The sequence below is a fragment of the Solanum lycopersicum genome, chromosome 11 (assembly GCF_036512215.1).
Source record: "Solanum lycopersicum chromosome 11, SLM_r2.1".
Taxonomy (NCBI): Eukaryota; Viridiplantae; Streptophyta; class Magnoliopsida; order Solanales; family Solanaceae; genus Solanum; species Solanum lycopersicum.
The window spans coordinates 32,800,933-32,809,411 of record NC_090810.1 but is presented as its reverse complement, the minus strand read 5'-3'; positions in this window follow the sequence as shown (position 1 = coordinate 32,809,411).

Sequence of the window (8,479 nt, the reverse complement as noted above, 5' to 3'; positions counted from 1 at the left end):
TAAAACTTATCAAATACTAGTATGTATCCCATATGATGAGAATAGCGAATAACTTACATAGTCTACGAAATATGCAAGACAGACAAAGTTGTTTCAAGGCACACCTTTCGAACGTCATGGACGTTGTTGGATGTTTGACCTCCAAAATTCGTGAAAGTTTACACACGGACTTTAAACACCATTATAATTCATAAAAGGACCTCAAAATTTCATGAAACAGAAACATATTCACATAAAATATATGAGGCACATAGGTGACTAATCGTCGAACGTCTTAGTCGTCCCTTGACGTTTGAGTTTCGATTAACCTGAACTCTAAGACCTGCCTCATTACCACAATAAAAGCCATTTTAGGACCATAGACACTCATGAAAACCATGTTAGGCTCCAGAGTCACCTGTGTCGTTTTAGAGGTGTTATATTCTCCCCCACTTGGACAACATTCATCCTTGAATGACACTTGCCACTCTCCGAACACTTCAAGAGTAGAGATTCAACTAGTAGAAACTCATTCTACTACTCATTATTCCATAAAACTTACATTCTTCAGTCCAAATAGGAAAACCTCCTTTTATATTAATTATCATGCTCATATAAATTATTTCTTTACACATTAAAATAATATTTAACAAAATAATGATTTATTTCGTTTTTGCAAAATCTTATAGTGACAATAATTTTCCTAGTAGTGAACATACTTCAATTTTTCAAAGATGCAACATTTAGTCAATTAATGATAAAACCCATGATAATATGATATATAAAACTATATAAACACACTTTACAACATGATGATAACTTCATAAAATGCACAATGGAAGGAATCAATGAAATTCAATTTCCACAAGACTCCAAAACACAATGCAACATGCAACATTCTACCATGATCATCTAGTCACTTAATAACCATGGTACCCCATTAAGAAGGAACTGATAAAACAAAACAGCTAACATTATATCTTACCATCATCATCATCATCATCCTACTTTGATCCTCTAGTTTGGAGTGCATAGAATGCCTATTCTTTGGAGCGTCATCTTTCCGAACACTAGGAGCAAATTGCTTACTATCTCTAGTAGGACAATCCCTCACTTTGTGTTCTTCATTACCACATCCAAAACAGCTCCCGGTACCCAATAGGCATTCCCCATAGTTCCTTTTTCCTCAAGTATCACATGTAGGCTTGCCATTTTGAGAACCACCTCAATTCTCAAATTTCACCTTTGCACTCCTAGGTTCTTCTTTAGTTGAAACCTTCTTCTTAAACCTAGGTTGAATTTGACCACTTAAACCACTCCTTTTCAAGTTCCTACCAATCTTACCAAGTTTAGACTCCTCAATTGATTGAGCATAAACCATGAGTCTAGATAGGGTCGTATCATCATGTAGCATGGTCGTGCGACATTTTTCTCTTCTAGTTGGGCGACCCTGGTCACAAACCTACTCATCTCATCCCTACAGTTAGACACTAAGGATGGGGCATATCTAGAAAACATAGATAACATCAAAGAGTATTACTAAACACTCGTATCGCCTTTCTTGAGATTGATAAACTCCTCTACCTTTCCTCCCTCCTCTCACGGGGACAGTTCTTTTCAAGAAAAGCTTTTTAAAATTCTTCCCTCTCAATAGTTACCGACTCAACCGGCCTATTATTTTTCCATTCAGTGTACCAAACTTGACCAACGTCTCTCAGTTGGTACGAAGCTAACACCGCCTTGACCCTATAAGTCACCCCCATGGCACTCGACACCATGTACGCACTATCTTGGAATTCTTGGGGATATTCTCCAACCTTAGGTCAAAGAAATATAGGAGAATTCATCCACAAAAAATCTCTCAATCTAGATGTCATAGTGCTCTCCACAATATTTACTCTAGGCCTAGTACCCATATTCACATGGGTAGCCGAAGCTCGGGCTAAAGTAAGCAAAGCCTTTCCAACCTCCCCATTTGTCATTTGCAGGGGAACCACCGAAATATCATTACCTTCTTCCAAAATAGGGACTTGAGAGCCTTGAGAACTTTCTCAACTTTCTCAACTTGAGGAGGAATCTCCTCATTTACATCATTCTCCATAACTCTCCTAGACGGTGTCCTTATTGTATTTATCTCTAATAACACAACGAATACCGTAAGAAAATAATACTCATGACTTTTACTCTACAACACGACATAGGAGTACAAAAAAAGGTAAACTCAATCTTCCCTCTCGCCCAGAGATGTGTCGCGAGTCACATCGATTGTCGAGACTCTACTAGATGTGACTTGATGAGACTTTTTGAGTCCTAAGACTACTTTCATAACCTATGCTCTGATAACAGTTTGTCATGACCCGCACATATACCCTAGAGTTAGGGTATTTTTAGGTCATAACACAACGTACTTGACCTCTTGGAGGGCTAGTACAATCCCTTTTGTATCGTTCATCGCATATGCATAAATGAAAAGTAGTGCGGAATTAAAATTTTTCATAACATGCGAATAGTCTTTCAGAACTTCTTTCATATAAAATAAAAGGATATACTAATTCTCATTTCATCAAATCTTAGACCAAAGAGTACCTGGGAAACAGCCCATACAATCTAATATAGTACTATTAAGTCTATTGCAATACTTCAATAAACGAAATAAAAGAAATCTTTGTCCTTGAGTCAAATGAGGACATACTTCAACTTCTTTCAAAGATTCTATAATCCAAGCTTCTCTTCCAATATACCTCACCTATGAATCAGTTTAGAGAAATATAAAAGAATCAAATTAGTACAAACACATGTACTAAGTATGGCATAATGCATAGAAATCATTATAACGGACATTTAATGGAATTATGGTATTTTTGAAAACATCATAATCTAAGCATAAGAACAACATTTAATACGTTAGTAACACATAAGATAACAATAAAGCCTTTATTCACATTTTAATGGTATTACAATGAACTAGGTCACTGTTACAGTCAAGTACTTCACTGTAATAGTGATGTTCTTCAACTTCACATTTCGCACTTTCTAGCATGAAATCTTCTCACTAAAATCTATCATAAGACTCACTTACATAAGAGAAAGTGAGTCTTCTCATACTCCCTCTCTAGGACACTTAGATGATCCTTAAGACAAATTATAATGAGATATACACACTTTGAATACACCACAAAACACATAAACATGAGATCCTCCTACAAAAGGTGATTCTAAGGTTCACTTGAGTGAGTTGTGAAGCGACCAACCATAAAATAACTTAACACATAGTTAAGGGATCCTTTAGATTAACTAGGATAAGATCACTTTCACTTAATACAAAAACATACATGTAATATGACATTCTCCTTTCCAAATATTATCAAAAGATTTACTCAAGTAAATAAAGAACAGAATGTTCGTACTTAACCTAATCAAGATTACCTAAGTAATTCTTGAGATTACCTAAGTTTGGATCATGTCTACTTAATCAACCAACTTTCCTAACTAATGTCATTCTTAAGAATTATCTATGAAAGATATGAAGTGACCATTCCTATGCCCCCTTCACACCTTAACTAGAGAACCATTAACTACTCTAGATAAGTACTTATTCATTTAACATGCTTCTTAACTTCAACTATTACATTCATTAGTTCATTTCTGAGACGTTTATCATAGATATGGACATTCAAGTAATGATATTGGATAAGACCTAGGGATTCTTACTAACATCATCAATGAGTATTGTGCATTGTCTAGATAGAATCCCATACAACCACCTAAACTTCGTAGAACTTCTCAAATACTAGTAGATATCCCTTATGATAATAATAGGAAATAAATGACATAGACCATGATAGCAAAGCATTGAATACATAGTTGTGACCTACTCCGATGGAGGGTGTTCTACTTGTCAATGGTAGAACTTTGACACATCCCATGTAGGCATATGGTTAAGGAATATGAAGGATTTCTTTGCACGCTAGCCTCATTCTTAACTATAGCTAATTCTGTTACCATATTCACTCGGTGATAGCCTTTGTTCTGATAGAGTAAGTTACATTAAAGGATCGTACGAAGGGGTTCCATATCTAGTTCATAACCCAATCACATTCACCCTATCTAAGAGGTCCCATAGGACTGCCTTACAATAGCGAAAAGGATAACTTAATGATTTTACTAAGGATGATATCATTCCATTAAATATAACCAACCTTATGTCTACCATACATTACAAGAAGGACACCATTACGACTTTCGACTTCAAGGATCATAACCTTACCACTAGGTTTAAGGTTTCACATAAATGACTTTCTAGCATCATTCAAGGTCTCATGTCATTCATACATACAAGAGTACGAGGATTTAATATCCTAAGTCAAGACATCTCATTTTCACATTCACACATGTTTCAAGAAAGGGACACAAGTCTACCACACAGGACATAAGTCTACCACACAGGACACACAAAGACTTCACTTTATCACATGTATCATATCATTCTTGAAGCACATAGGAATAACCATTATAATCTATAAGTCATCCTATAAACTACTATCATATCATCTATATAACATCATAGACTCGTATAGCCATGTAGGAATAATAATGTATCAACTCTAAGACTACACACATAAGGACATAGTCATAATCTAACATAATCACTTAATAAAATCAATAGAAGAACACAACCATTCATCTTATTACAAGTAGATAGATATGATTATAATTCACATAATTCAACTATACAAATCATCATAATATATCAAGTATTGTCGACAAGGCCATGATTATCATAATAGATAAATTAACGCCGATAAGGCCACATCATTCACATAGCACCGCCACCATAAGTGGACCATTCCAATGACAACATAATTCAAGAGCTACATAACACAAATTAAATTGAATAAGGGCACAATACCACCAATCACTTCTCACCACTTCAATACATAGCTAAATCATCCAATTCAATACCATAAGGACCTTACCCATGGTCATGATCATCAATTCAATACAAAAATCAAACTACTCAATGAATATAGGTCAATTCTATATAGATTTATCAATCTAATACAACCTATACATCATTTGAACATCTTTCAATAGACCATAGAAAACTACACTATAATCCATAAGCATTAATAAAATATCAAGTTAACCATAAAGTAATCCAAACCTAGGGTTCATAATTACATGGGTTCATATGTAAATTGTGTTAAAATTATCTAAGTAACATCAATATAATCAATATACAATATTCAAAACCATTAATGCAAGAACCCATGGATAGACATAAAATTGGATACGTTCATCTTTACAAAACTTTAGAAATCTCTTTGAATTTTGGTCTCTTTAATGAGTAGTGTTTCAAGGATCAAAAATGATCCCTCAATGACGTTAATCCACGAAATTTGCAAAGTCTCACCACTCAAATCTTGAATCCAAGCTCTTCCTTGAGTTTTTGGCTTCAATCGAGGTCTAGAGAATTTCGTAGAGATTTTGTGGTTTTTATTAGGAAGAATGAATTCATCTAGGTATTTAGACTTATTTAACCACTTAAAATACTTAAATTACCGTTATGTAACCACCCAAACTCTGATTTTGGCATTGGGTGAATTTACCGATTCAACCTGCAACTAAACACTTAACCTGTGAAATTGGAGGCCTATTAACGATTGGTCCATGGACGGTCTGTCTCTCCACAACTAAACAGTCCTGCTGGTCCATGGTTTGGGTCTGATACTGGTCCTTGGATGGACATCTTCCCCGTTCCTAATTCCTCACTAACGTCTTACAACAACGGGGCGTTAAGCAACATACTAGTCGTAGATTGCCTCAGTAAATTGGGGTTGGTCTTGACATTATTTTACTCAAATGAAGAGTCCATCATCAAAGACCATTGGTTGGTCCTTAGTGACTTTCACTTGGATGTTTACAAATATAATATAATCATATATGAGTTTAGTACCTCCCATATCAATTTCATCCAAAAAGAACACATAGAACTCGGCAAAACATACCAAGACATAAAAGGTCATTTAAAGGCGAACCTTATGAGCGTCATGGACGTTTGATCTCTAAAAATCATGAAAATTTACACACTGAATTTAAACACCATTATAACTCATATAAGGACATCACAAGATCATGAAACACAGAAATACGAACATAAACACATATGTTGCACATAGGTTACTAGTCTTCGAACGTCTTAGTCGTCACTTGACGTTTGACTTTCAATTTACCTAAATCCTTAGGAACTGCCTCAATAAAACATTATAAGATATTTTAGGACCATATACAGTCATTAAAACCATATTAGGCTCTATATTAGAAGTCTAACATTACATGATAAAATCATTAATCCAAGCATAGAAAATTAGAAGCAGAAAAGGATTAATAGGCGAGATCCCCCTAGTTGAAGAATGCAATAAGATTACATCATATCTAGCCCCAAAATTGAAATATTTCTTCGTGGAATTTGTCACAAAGTATGTGATATTTCACTATTGGTTTCCTTTCACTTATTGGGTAACGAGTTTTCAGTTAGATTCTTGACTCTCTCAATATCATATAGACCTATAGTTGCTTAACTGATATATTTATTGGTTTTTTATCTATTAGAATGATACAAATAAAATTATTATCTTATTAATGCATTTATTTCAACATCCTATCTAAGTAGTTTATTAGTTCATGAAATATGCATGCGAGACCAAATATTTAAGTTATTTCAGATATGCATGTTTCATTTAGGAATGTGTCATAATTAGTTTATTAATGTGCATTCTTAGGTGGCATGTTATTTTGAGTTACTAGGTGTATCATAGATATTAAGTCATATTATGTTAATCACTATATATAATGAGATTAGAATAGTACCGAGTTGTACGAGGTTGAGCTACCCATATAGTTTGAGAACTATGAGCCAGATAGGCTGTAAGTCCCCACGGTGGGCAACATTTTAGTTATCAGGACAATATTCCTCTATATCTTTGGCCGGGTATATTTGGTTCTCTCGATGGGGCGTACACATTAAACTCAACATATAGCTCGTATTATTTTATTATAGGTTATTAGTAGCTCCAACATTTAATTCAAAATCTGGTTCATTGATCATTTCACTTTTGTCTTTATTAAGTCTAAGCATGTTATAAATTGGTCAATTCATTCAATTCGCTTCGTATTCGGTATACATATCACATTCATATTATGCTCTCGCTTTATTTCTTTTTCAGTAATATGTTATTTCAAATTTACTCTGTACATGCTCAATAACTTTGAATTACTTACACATACTCTGTGCTACTTCTTCTCATGATATAGTTTCAGGTCTTTGCAGTTAGATCATTCATAGATTGGATCCCGATCTTCGGTTTGACAACATCAATGGTGACATCTCATCTTTCAATACTAGTGACATGTTTATCTTACAACTTTTCTTTTTTAGTTTAAGTTTGGAAGATCTAGTTGGGGCATGTCTCAACATTTATAGTTAACTTTAGAGGCTTATTTCAGACATAGTTAGATTTCGCTTAGTATTTGAGTTTCATATTTTTCTTGAATTAAAATTTTTGATTTGATATATTTACGTTTACTATATGATTATTATCCATTATTTCAAATTTTTTTATGATTAGATTCAACATCAGTCATTATAATTCTCTCTGCTCGTGCTATGCCAGTCGGTTTATCTTGGGGTCAATGGTGATCCGAGGTCTTGTATCTGCGTCTCTGGGGCAATTCGGGGCATGATACAAAATATTGATCCATTCCCAAAGAAATGCAACTAAACTTTGACTGACCGAAATAAATTTCTAACCATAATTTATTGTAGTATATGCATTGCAAACTTGATTTTAAGAATAAACTACAATCCCACCATCTAAGAAATGTATTATCTTTTCCATTAATATAGAAAATATAACCTCTCTTCCTGCTTCTTGAATGAGTGTTAGTAGGGCTTGAATTATTTTCTTGCATATAACGAATTCAAAATCTTTACTCTTTGGTGTAATGTGTGTGGATTGAATAAAAAATGCTATTGTCATGCCTAATTTTGTATGTGCTGACATTCCATTCTCTAGCAGGGTAAGCATATAAGTCACTATAAGTTCTATGCAATATTATGTTTTTCATAACGAATTCCTAAGATACATAGAGCAAAAACATTGGTGAACATGGTAAGAAAACCAATGTTTGAATATTATTTTTAAAATTAGAAAATTGAAACTGGTAGAGAAATTATATAAGAAAAAGATTAAACAATAAAATATTTTTTTCAAAGAACAAAATCGAGCCTACTATATGAAGATTTCCCTCTTAAGTAAATTAATTCCTTTGAGTGCCCTATGTTAATGGCATTTATCATTCTAGGATAGCACGATCTTATTCAACTTTGTAAAGATACCCATACCATGGTACGAACGGCCAAGGTGGTCAAAAAATGGCCAATACCATTGATTACAATTGACATTAGGAGTTTATTGGGTCTAGATTCTTATTATAGAAT